Below are 10,204 nucleotides of genomic sequence, written 5' to 3' on the forward strand. Positions count from 1 at the left end.
AAATGTGTTTATAAGCAATCTTTATCAACTGCTCCTTTGGGTTTCTGAGACTGTAATTTTATGGGAGTAGAAATCCCTGTCTTTCTCCCACAGAGTTAGTGGTGGTTTCAAACTGTTGACCTTGTGGTTAGTAGCTCAATGTGTAACCTATTTAATATAGTAGATTGTTGTGTAAAACAATAGCTATTGCTTTTTATAAGTGAGGAAACCTAGTTTTCTAAACGTTATTAATATATCATACCTTGGACAGAAATAAATGATAGCTTTGCTTTTGTTAATAAATACTAAATCTAGTTAATCAACCATTTCTCCTATAAAATTGACCCTATCTTCTTTTAGAAGGATGGCTAGTGAATAATGATATACTTATTATATAATACACACATGCTTGGCTATATTTGAACTTTGTAGCTGTTTTAATATATTTTATTTTTGAGTTACATTTGTATTTGGGCTTATGGAACACGGATCTATAAAATCTATTAAAAACACCAAATTTTTATAATTTTAAGATAGCATGGTTTAGTTGGGGGGGGTGGGGGGAGAAAGTAATGACTCCTGATCCTAGCATTTATTATCAGTGTATTAGTTTTCTATTGTTTCCATAAAAAATTACAAATTTAGTGGCTTCAGTAACATTTATTATCTTATCGTTCAGGAGATCCTAAGTCTGAAACAGTTCTTGCTGGGCTGAAACCACAGTGTTGGCAGCGCAGCATTCCTTCTAGAAGGCCCAAGGGAAGGATCTGTTTTCTAGTGTTTTCTAACTTCTAGGAGAGAAGCAGTCTCCTAAGGAACCCCTGGTGGTGCGATGTTTATGCACTCAGCTGCTAGCCCAAACGATAGTGTCCCAAACCCATCAGCCATTCCGCTCCATGGGCAAACGTTGTGGTGATCTCCTCCCACAAGGACTGCATTCTAGGAAACCCTGTGGGCAGTTCTAGTCACTCATAAGAGTATAGGGTCTCTCTAAGTCAGAATCAACTCTACAGCAAATAAAAACGGAGGCCTTCTGCGGTCCATGGCTCTTACTGTTGGTGGTTGTTAGGGACATGGAGACAGTTCCAACCCATAGCAACAGAGCGAAATACTGCCCGATCCTGCACAATCACAACTGTTCCTATGCTTGAGCTCATTGTTGCAGCCATAGTGTTGCTCCAACTCGTTGAGGATCTTCCTCTTTTCTTCCTCCCTTCTATTTTACCAAATATGATGTCCTTCAGGTACTCGTCTCTCCTAACAATATGTCCAAAGCATGTGAGAAGTCTTAGCATCCTTGCCTCTAAGGAGCACACTGGTCCTACTTCTCCCAAGACAGATTGATTTGTCCTTTCAGCAGCCATGATACTTTTATTATTCTTCTACCACACCACAGTTCAAACCCCTGGATTCTTCTTTGGTCTTCCTTATTCACGATACAATTTTCACATGTATATGAGGCAACTGAAAATACCATGGGCTGCATCAGGTACACTTAGTCTTCAAAGTAGCATCCTTGTTTTTCAATACTTCAAAGAGTTCTTGTGCAGCAGATTTACCCAATGCAATGAGTCTTTTGATCTCTTGACTGCTGCTTCCATGAACATTGGCTGTGAATCCAGGCAAAACCAAATCCTTGACAACTTCAGTCTTTTCTCCGTTTATCATGATTGTTCCAGTTGTGAGGATTTCTGTCTTCTTTACATTGAGTTGGAATCCATACTGAAGGCTACAATCCTTGATTATTATCAGTAAGTGCTGCAAGTCCTCGCTTTCATCAAGTAAGGTTGTGTCATTGTATCGCTCTTGGCTCCTTATAATCCCAGTTTTCTTTTAAAATTTCTTCTTTTACAAGGAAGCCTCAAAATTTGTGAGCAAAAAAATGTAATTAGAAGATGATGGAATTTCCCCAGGAACTATTGATTGGACCACCTAGATCAGGCGAGGGGAACGTTTGCGCTGCAGCCTTTACAAGACCTGCAAACTCATCAACACCAGCCGACATCGCAGCTCTCATCTAAGAGAAGCAGTTCCAGCCATCCCATTGGGGGTGAATTAATTTAATGTATGACCAAATATAGCAGGCTAATTTTTAAGTTTAAAGTTTTGTATACCTTATGAATGATGTTACAAATAGCCAAGTGGCCTGTAGCAGAAAAAAAAATTCCCTACCCCTGATTTAGATAATCCAGTATAATCTCCCTATTTTAAGATAATCCGATTAACAACCTTAATTCCACCTGCAGCATTAATTCTCCATTGCCATTTAACCTAACATATTTATGAATTTTAGGGATTAGGATATAAACAACTTTCAGGTGCTATAATTACTATGTTTTTCCATTATCATTAGTATTTTACCTATTTATTTATTTATCTTTTAGGAAAGAGTGTCATACACTGATTAACTGTATGGTCTTTGTAGAATTTAATCATCAGTATAGTCAGAAAATTTTATACTGTTAAATATTTTCACCATTTACTTCAATAAACATTTTAAGATAAAAACAAGAAATTTTGATTATATGATTGCATGGATTATTCCAAATTATTAAGGAAAAGCAAGTGTCTTAATAGGAAATGGACAAGTCACAATAGAAAGAGCTGAAGTAGTTAAGACATTAGGGTAAAATATGTTCAATCTCTGACTAATAAAGCAATGCAAATTAAACTAAAAATCTTCTTAAATTACCCAAATGATTTAAGATTTTTATTGCTTAAAAAGTGGGTGGCAAGCATTCTGACATACTTAATTTGTTATGTGATTTTTTTTTTTAACTCAGAAATTTTATTTTTAGAAATTAATGTTAAAAATGTTTTGAATGAGTAGAAGTATTTACATGAGTATTCACTGCAGTGTTATTCATAACCACATAAGAGATAATTTAAATGTCAATAATTTAACCTTAACAATGGAATTAAATTTTCTTTAAAAGGAAAGATATTACAATTTCTGAATAAAATACATAAAGATATTATAAAAGATACCTTGTAATTTAGTAAGGTAGGTGAGGTTTTCTGATGGAAAACTAGCTGTAAAATAGTAGATTCAGAATAATTTCATATTTGAGGGAAACGCATGCATATACAAGTAGAGAACTGTATATCAGATTGCTCAGGGGCCCTTCTGGGTTGTGGTACCATACCAACCAAACCCCTTACCATCAAGTTGATTATGACTCAGAGCGATTGTGTTTATCTGGGTTGACTAGAGAAACAAATCAAAAGAAACTCATATGTGTTTAAGAAAGAGCTTTATACAAGAGCAATTGAATATTAAGAAAACATCCCAGCCCAGTCTAGATCAAGTCCATAAGTCCTACATTAGCCCATATGTCCGATATCAATCTATAAAGTCCTCTTCAGACTCACAAAACTCTTGCAATGATGCTGAATACCGGAAGATCACAGGCCAGTGGGTGGGAAGTCTTGTGGGTCCAGTGGCATTGTAAGTAAGCATCTCAGCGCTGGCAGAGGTCTCCACGTGGTTCCTTCAGCTCTGAGGCTCTGACTGCCATCAGCTTGTCTCCATGTGGCTTGTCAATAAAAAAGTCTCTCAGGGAGTAAGCATGTGTCTTGCCTCCAGCGAGCTATTTATCTCTTTAGAGCCTCCAAATGAGGTCATCAAGCTGCGACCTGATTGATAGTCTACATTCCACCCCTTGACTCTTAATCCTATCAAATTGACCACAGATTATGTAACTACCACAGCGACCCTATATTGGTTTGTTCAGGATGCAAATACCCTCATATTTTTCCTGTGGAGAGGTTGGTGGCTTAGAACAACTGACTGTGGGTAGCAGCCCAGTGCTTACCTTACAGCACTACCAGGGCTCTTTGGTGGCAACATAGATGGTTTTTATTTCTTATTTTGTTTCTTCAAAGTTTTCATTTCCCCTGGAAATGAAATTTGGTAAATTGAGTGACAGCTTACAGAGCAAATCAGTTTTCCATTCAACAATTCGTACACATTTTGTTACATGTCATTGATTACAATTATTTTCAATTTTATTTTTTGTGATGAAAATGAACAAATTTAGACTCCTACCTCTCCCCCCCAACAAATGATCAAGCAGTCTTTCGTATCTTTTTTAGCTTTAGGACTATAAAGGAACTGTGCATTATAATTTTTCAACTGATGTTCTTTTATTCATGTTTTTGAAGTAATATGTACAGTAATGTATGTGGTAGCTTTTTGTAAAATCTCAGGAGATTTCATTGTAGTGGTCTTCTGAGTCCCATTTACTTGCCTGCAGGATCTACTTTGCTTGGCTTTTACTCTATTGTGGAAACAATTATCCTCTTAAAAACTTACACAGAATTTTTTTGAAACTTCACTTTACTGACGAGCAGAGGATTACTGGGAGTATATGAAGGGACATATCAGTAAAATACTGATAATTATGTCTATCTTGCAATTTTATTGTAACCATAGTACCTGGTAGGTGTTAATGTATGCCTGCTATAGTGCTGGGCCAACCCATCTAAAACACAAAGAAACAAACAAAAGCCAATACCATGCTGGTAAATTGATTCCAACTCATAGCAGCCTTATAGAGCACAGTAGAACTGCCTTGAAGGGTTTCCAGTCATTTTGGAAGCAGACTGCAGGTCTTTCTCATGCTGATGGACGTGAGTCAACATTGGCCTTTTGGTTAGTGACCAGACACTTAACCACTGTACCACCAGAACTCTCTAGAACGGTTGCTTATGATTTCTCCAACCCTTCTCCCAAGTGGGTAAGGTATGAATGATCTGTCAGGATCATCCAGATTTTATGTTTATAAATTGAAATACGAGGTCTCAAAGATAGATTGACACCGTGGCTGCATCAGGGGCTCTGGCATAGGAACAATTGTGAGGGTGGCACAGGACCGTGGAGTGTTGTTCTGATGTGCATGGGATCGCTGTGGGTCAGAGCAGACTCGATGGCACCTAATAGCAGTAGGTTTCCTATATATTTCAGGGGTTTGTTTTTTCCTGTTTCTATGTTTGTGGAGGGCTGCCTGCATGGATGGGATCATGTATCCACATAAGGTAATGAAGTGGGATTTGGGGTGCGGTTCCATTGGGCTCATTCCCTCTGCCTTTCAAAGTGCCGCTTTCTTACTGCATTGAGGTAACTTCCATGCGTTTCTTAAAAGAGACAAATTCATTTTAGTTTTATTCCTCTGGGCAAGAAAGATGAAAGATTGCAAGCCAGTTACCGCTTATCAGTTGATTCCATTTTAACCCACAGTTTCCTTCCTTCCGACATAAAAAAAAAAAGAGCAGTATAAGACATCTAGATGTGCTATGATTCTGCATGTCATTGCAAAAGGTCACAATGTGGTGTCAGTTCATCACCTGAAAGAACTTTCCGCAAAGGCCAAGGCTCTGTCAGTCTCCCACACTAGACAAGAGTATGAGGTGTGAGAAAGAGGAAGAATGAAAACTGCACAATGCAGGAGCTTGTTGTGGCTCAGCGCTGTTCTTAATCCAGATTCTTTGCAATAAATAAACTTCAATGAAAAGTTTAGAAACAAAACATTTTCACAGCAGATAGAACATCAATATTGGCTCTATTGGGGCAAGGACACTATATGTTACCCCCTTATGTTTCTCTGCAGACCCACCGTCTGATCTCTAACACTGCAGAACACAAATCCATCTTGAGATCTTCCCTAATGAATTAAAGGCAACTTTCAGACCTTTAATTTATTCACATTTTGGAAGTCCATATTAATAATGTACCTTTTCTGCCATATTGAAATCCTTTAAAAAAATTCTGTGAACTTTCTAATAATTTTTTAGATCTCTGCTCAGGGATCATTTTCTCAGGAGAGCGTCCCCCTTCCCCCAAGGCTGCTCGGGCTCTTTTACTGATCTCCTCTTAGGCTTGTTTTCTCTTAGAGCGCTTCTGCTTACACGGGTACACTTTTGCTTCAGGAGTATTTGGGGACTTTCTGCTCTCCTGCTACCCCATAAGTCCCATGAAAGAAGAAACAAACCTATGTTTGCCCCACCATTTGTCCAAGTCTGGTCCTTCCCAATTCAGTCATGGCTAAGGAACCAAAACTGGAACAGACCTGAATGTGTAACATGTAGGAGTACCAGAATGTTAATTGTAACAGGAAGAGTTACGAATCAATACTCTGCTAGAGACTTAGGTTTACTCTTTGAAAACGAAGGCAGCAAGCTCGTGGCACAGTAACCAAATCTCTTGACTGGCAGAGTTGGAAAATGCAGTGCTCTGCTCAAAAGAGCTGGTGACTCAGGTGCTTTGAATGTGTGTCACTCTCACTGTCCTGGGAATAATTCCATCTCCTACATCAGGCATTTGAAAGGGCGCATTCACTAGAGTTCTTTCTAGTGGCTTTGACCTGTAATTTCCCCCATCCTAGTTATTGTACCAGTTACATTCACATTTTACAAGTCTGGGTCTGTTCCGATTTCACTGCACCAGCCTTTAGTGAGCCAGTGCAAACATGTTTGAAACCCTACATTGATCTCCAGCCCCTGGCACATTGCAGACGCTCCGTAAATATTAGGTCAGCAGTTCTCAACCTGGGGGTCGAACAACCCTTTCACAGGAGTCACCTGATTCATAACAGTAGCAAAATGACAGTAATGAAGTAGCAACAAAAATAATGTTATGGTTGGGCGTGGGGGAAGTCACCACAACAGGAGGAACTGTATTGAAGGGTCGCGGCCTTAGGAAGGTTGAGAACCACTGGATTAGGTGAAAAAGACTATGCTCCCTGCCTGTGGCCATGAGCCGGTTCATCTAACTGTCGTCTTCTTGGAGTTGAAGTGGAACCTATATAGGACTGAGGAAAGGCTGTCTTTTTCTCCATAAGGTTCATGACCTATTTGCCCATTCAAATTTTAAAATGTATCCTTGTATATTTATACAGCAGGTGCATTCACTGCTGGAATTACAGCTTTTCCAGGCAGTTAGAGATCCCATTTCCCTCTTGCTAAAATAAGATACCTTTTCAAATGTTATATGCTAAGTTATGCAGCACTGCTGGCAGTGCTGACTGGCTTTCCCTTCTACTGCATTTTGTGCAGAAGTCGGGTGAAAGCATTAGCTGTGCCTGGAAGTGGTCGAAAGGAAATCACAGTGTTTTCAAGGTGCTCTGCCGTGGGTCACTTTGTGCCTGCTTCACACAGCTTGTTGGGATCTGCTTGATTGCCCACAAGCTGTTGGGAAAGAGGTTGCAGGTGCTCCCTGGTGTCAGAAGTACTCAAGGTCAGTCAGTTTGCTTCTGAAAAGCTGAGCAGATTGGCAATTTCATAGGATCAAAAAGCCGGTGGTACTGGGAGTAGACAGGGCATGTGGGAATGATACTGCATACAGTCGAGTTTGTTTTTTTACAAGAACTTACAATATGTACTTGCCAAACCCGGTCCTGGTGATGCCAGGATTGTCATTGTGGAGGGTTGCTACAACCTTGGATGCACCTTAGAATTCATTGGGTAACTTATTAAGAATGTGTGTCCTTAGACTATAGAGTCAGAGCCTCGTCTATAGGATAGATTCTGGTGGTTTTCACCCTTAGTGAGCCAGTTGTGATCCAGCATAAATTTAAAAAGCAGACTCTAGGGCCCCATCCTAAAAAATTTTGACTCATTTAATGTGGAACAGGGCTCATGCATTTGCATTTTTAAGAAGACATCCTCTCTTCCCTCCCCCTGCCCATCCCAGGTTATTCAGATGCAGGTGGCTAGAATACCAATTCTGGAGGAAAGTGATTAATTCCAAACAAGATATTTTGTAGAGAGAACCAAAGCCCTTTTTTAGCCATGGGATTTGTAAGGTTTTATTGTAACCCAGTATTGAACTTTAAACTTGGGTACTTAAAGTGGCATACCGGTGCGTGCGTGCGTGCGTGCGTGCGTGCGTGCGTGCGTGCGTGTGTGTGTGTGTGTGTGTGTGTGTGTAATCCATTGTTCTCATCTGTTTCTCTGGTCCTTATCCCCAACAGCAGTCTTTACAGAGGGCATTAAATGAGAGGAGATGCTCAAGAAGTAGTAGTATGATACTCATATGTAGTTCTATGATGCAGGAGAGGCAAATGGCAGAGGAATGGGAAGAAACAGTGGATATGCCCCTTCCTCTTTCTTTGGTCACGTGGGGTTATCTCTCACAGAATGCGAAGCCTAGTTGTCAGGTGTCCCGTCGCCTCCATTTCTGGCATGCCCACACAAAGTGAGGTGCAGGAGAGACCCGCAGGTGTGAAACTCCTGGGGAGGTGAAACAGGAGACCGGATGGAGACAGTAGGAAAAAATGGTGACAAGAGGTGCGAAAGGAGCACAGTGCTGGGGTAGTTCAGGTGTTTTTTGTATGGAGACTGCTTTTGCAGTCTAAGAGATGGCTCGTAGCTGCACAGGAGAAGTTTACAACTATGTGCATGCAGTAGGTGCTACTGAATGCCTGCTGAATTTGCCTGCGTGTGAGGCACAGCAAATGCCTTTTTCTTTGTTAGGTTAGCCTCAAAGCTTGAGTGGTACATCTTACAGGTGGAGGAAGAGATGAAGAACAAGGGAAACCTGCGGGAAGTTCACATCGTTGTGTTTTCCTCCTGGCTGTGGATAAAATGTCCTAGATTAAACTTCCAAATGGGCACTGTTCCTCCTGACTTTCCCCTTCTGCAAGGAACCCTGGTGGCAGAGTGGTTACGAGTTGGGGTGCTAACTGCAAGGTCAGTACAGTAGTTAGAAACCACTAGCTGTTCCGAGGGAGAAAGATGGGCTTTTTATTCCCGTCAAGCGTTACAGTCTCAGAAACTCATAGGGGCAGTTCTACCCTGTTCTATAGGGTTGCCGTGAGTCAGCATAGACATGATGGCAGAGAGTTTTTTTATTTAATTTTATGTTTTTGGTTCCCCTTCTCTATCCTCCGTTCCCAGGGTTTTCCTGGGTGTCTCTGTGTTGTTGTTAGGTGCCATCCAGTCAGTCCGACTCAAAGCAATCTATATAGAATATAAACACATAGATATAATGCGGGAAACCCTGCATAAGATAATCTGATACAATACCCCCACCAAGGGTCCAGACATATCAATGATCATGAAGAGGGCACAAGATGAGACCGTATTTTGTTGTTATACATGAGGTCACTGGACGTCTTACCATTTAAGACCATCTAGTAACACGTGGTCAGTCGCCAGTGGGTTCAAACTGCCGTGCTTTGGGTTAGCAGCCCAGCACTCACCCACTGCACCACCAGTGCTCCCTAATAGATTCATTCGTCAGGACAAGATGTTCTGAACTGCACTGCTCCCCATTTTCCACCTCCCTCCACTCCTCAAATCCCCTTCACTGATCAACTTTAATGGACTGCTGTGTAAAACTCGGATCAACGTGTCTACACCCAAATATTGACTGAACATGGAGGAATAGTTGGCTTCACCAACCTAAGATTGAAAGATTAACAGTGATGGAATTCCTGGTGTCTGAAAGAGCCACAGGGGAAACTGATTCAGAGGAAAGGATTCCTTTTGGGTTACTCAGGTGACCTCACATAAGGCTCCCTGCACAGAAAGACTGACCCTTCTCTACGCTCCCCACTGCTCCTTCAAGAGTCTACTCCTTACACTGGTTCTAAAGGCACTTCTTGAAGACCTGTCAGGCAACTGACAATGGGTTGGAACCTGCCTGCCCGACCCAGTTCTCTGGATATGTGACATGTGGCTGCAAAGCAGAAGACAAGTGAGGCCCTGGAGGAGTGCTCTGGCATTGCTCCCATGGAAATGGCAGATGCCAGCCAAGGAAGGGACATTGTCTTACCGTGTAGCCTGTGCCTCTGAGGGTCTTTGCTTTTGTTATAGCCACAGAGTTCATTTTGATTAATAACTCATGAATGTTTTATTCATTTATGGCAGTTGGTCCCATTGGCTCTCTGATCCCTGAGGGCATTTTCATTTAGTGTTCTGCATACTTTCCAAAACACCTTTGTGTGGGACTCATGGAAGGATTCAGAAATCGAAGGGAATTTTCTCAATTAACCTTGTTTTCTTTAAAATATTCAAGGATTATGCATCTTCCTGTAAGCAGACATTACTTTGTATTTTACTTTTCTATCGTTTCAAATGCATAGGACATGCAACAATCGTACTCCTGTTTAGAACTGCTGAAAATAGAGGAGCTCGCTATCACAAAAATTCAGAAGACTGCTTTGGCTGAGGAGCTGCTTGTTTTTCTACAGACTTAAGGAAAAGTTGGTGAACAGGCATTTCT

This window comes from Echinops telfairi, unplaced genomic scaffold, assembly GCF_000313985.2.
Source record: "Echinops telfairi isolate 266 unplaced genomic scaffold, ASM31398v2 ScPeMD7_7420;HRSCAF=8458, whole genome shotgun sequence".
NCBI classification, from domain to species: Eukaryota; Metazoa; Chordata; class Mammalia; order Afrosoricida; family Tenrecidae; genus Echinops; species Echinops telfairi.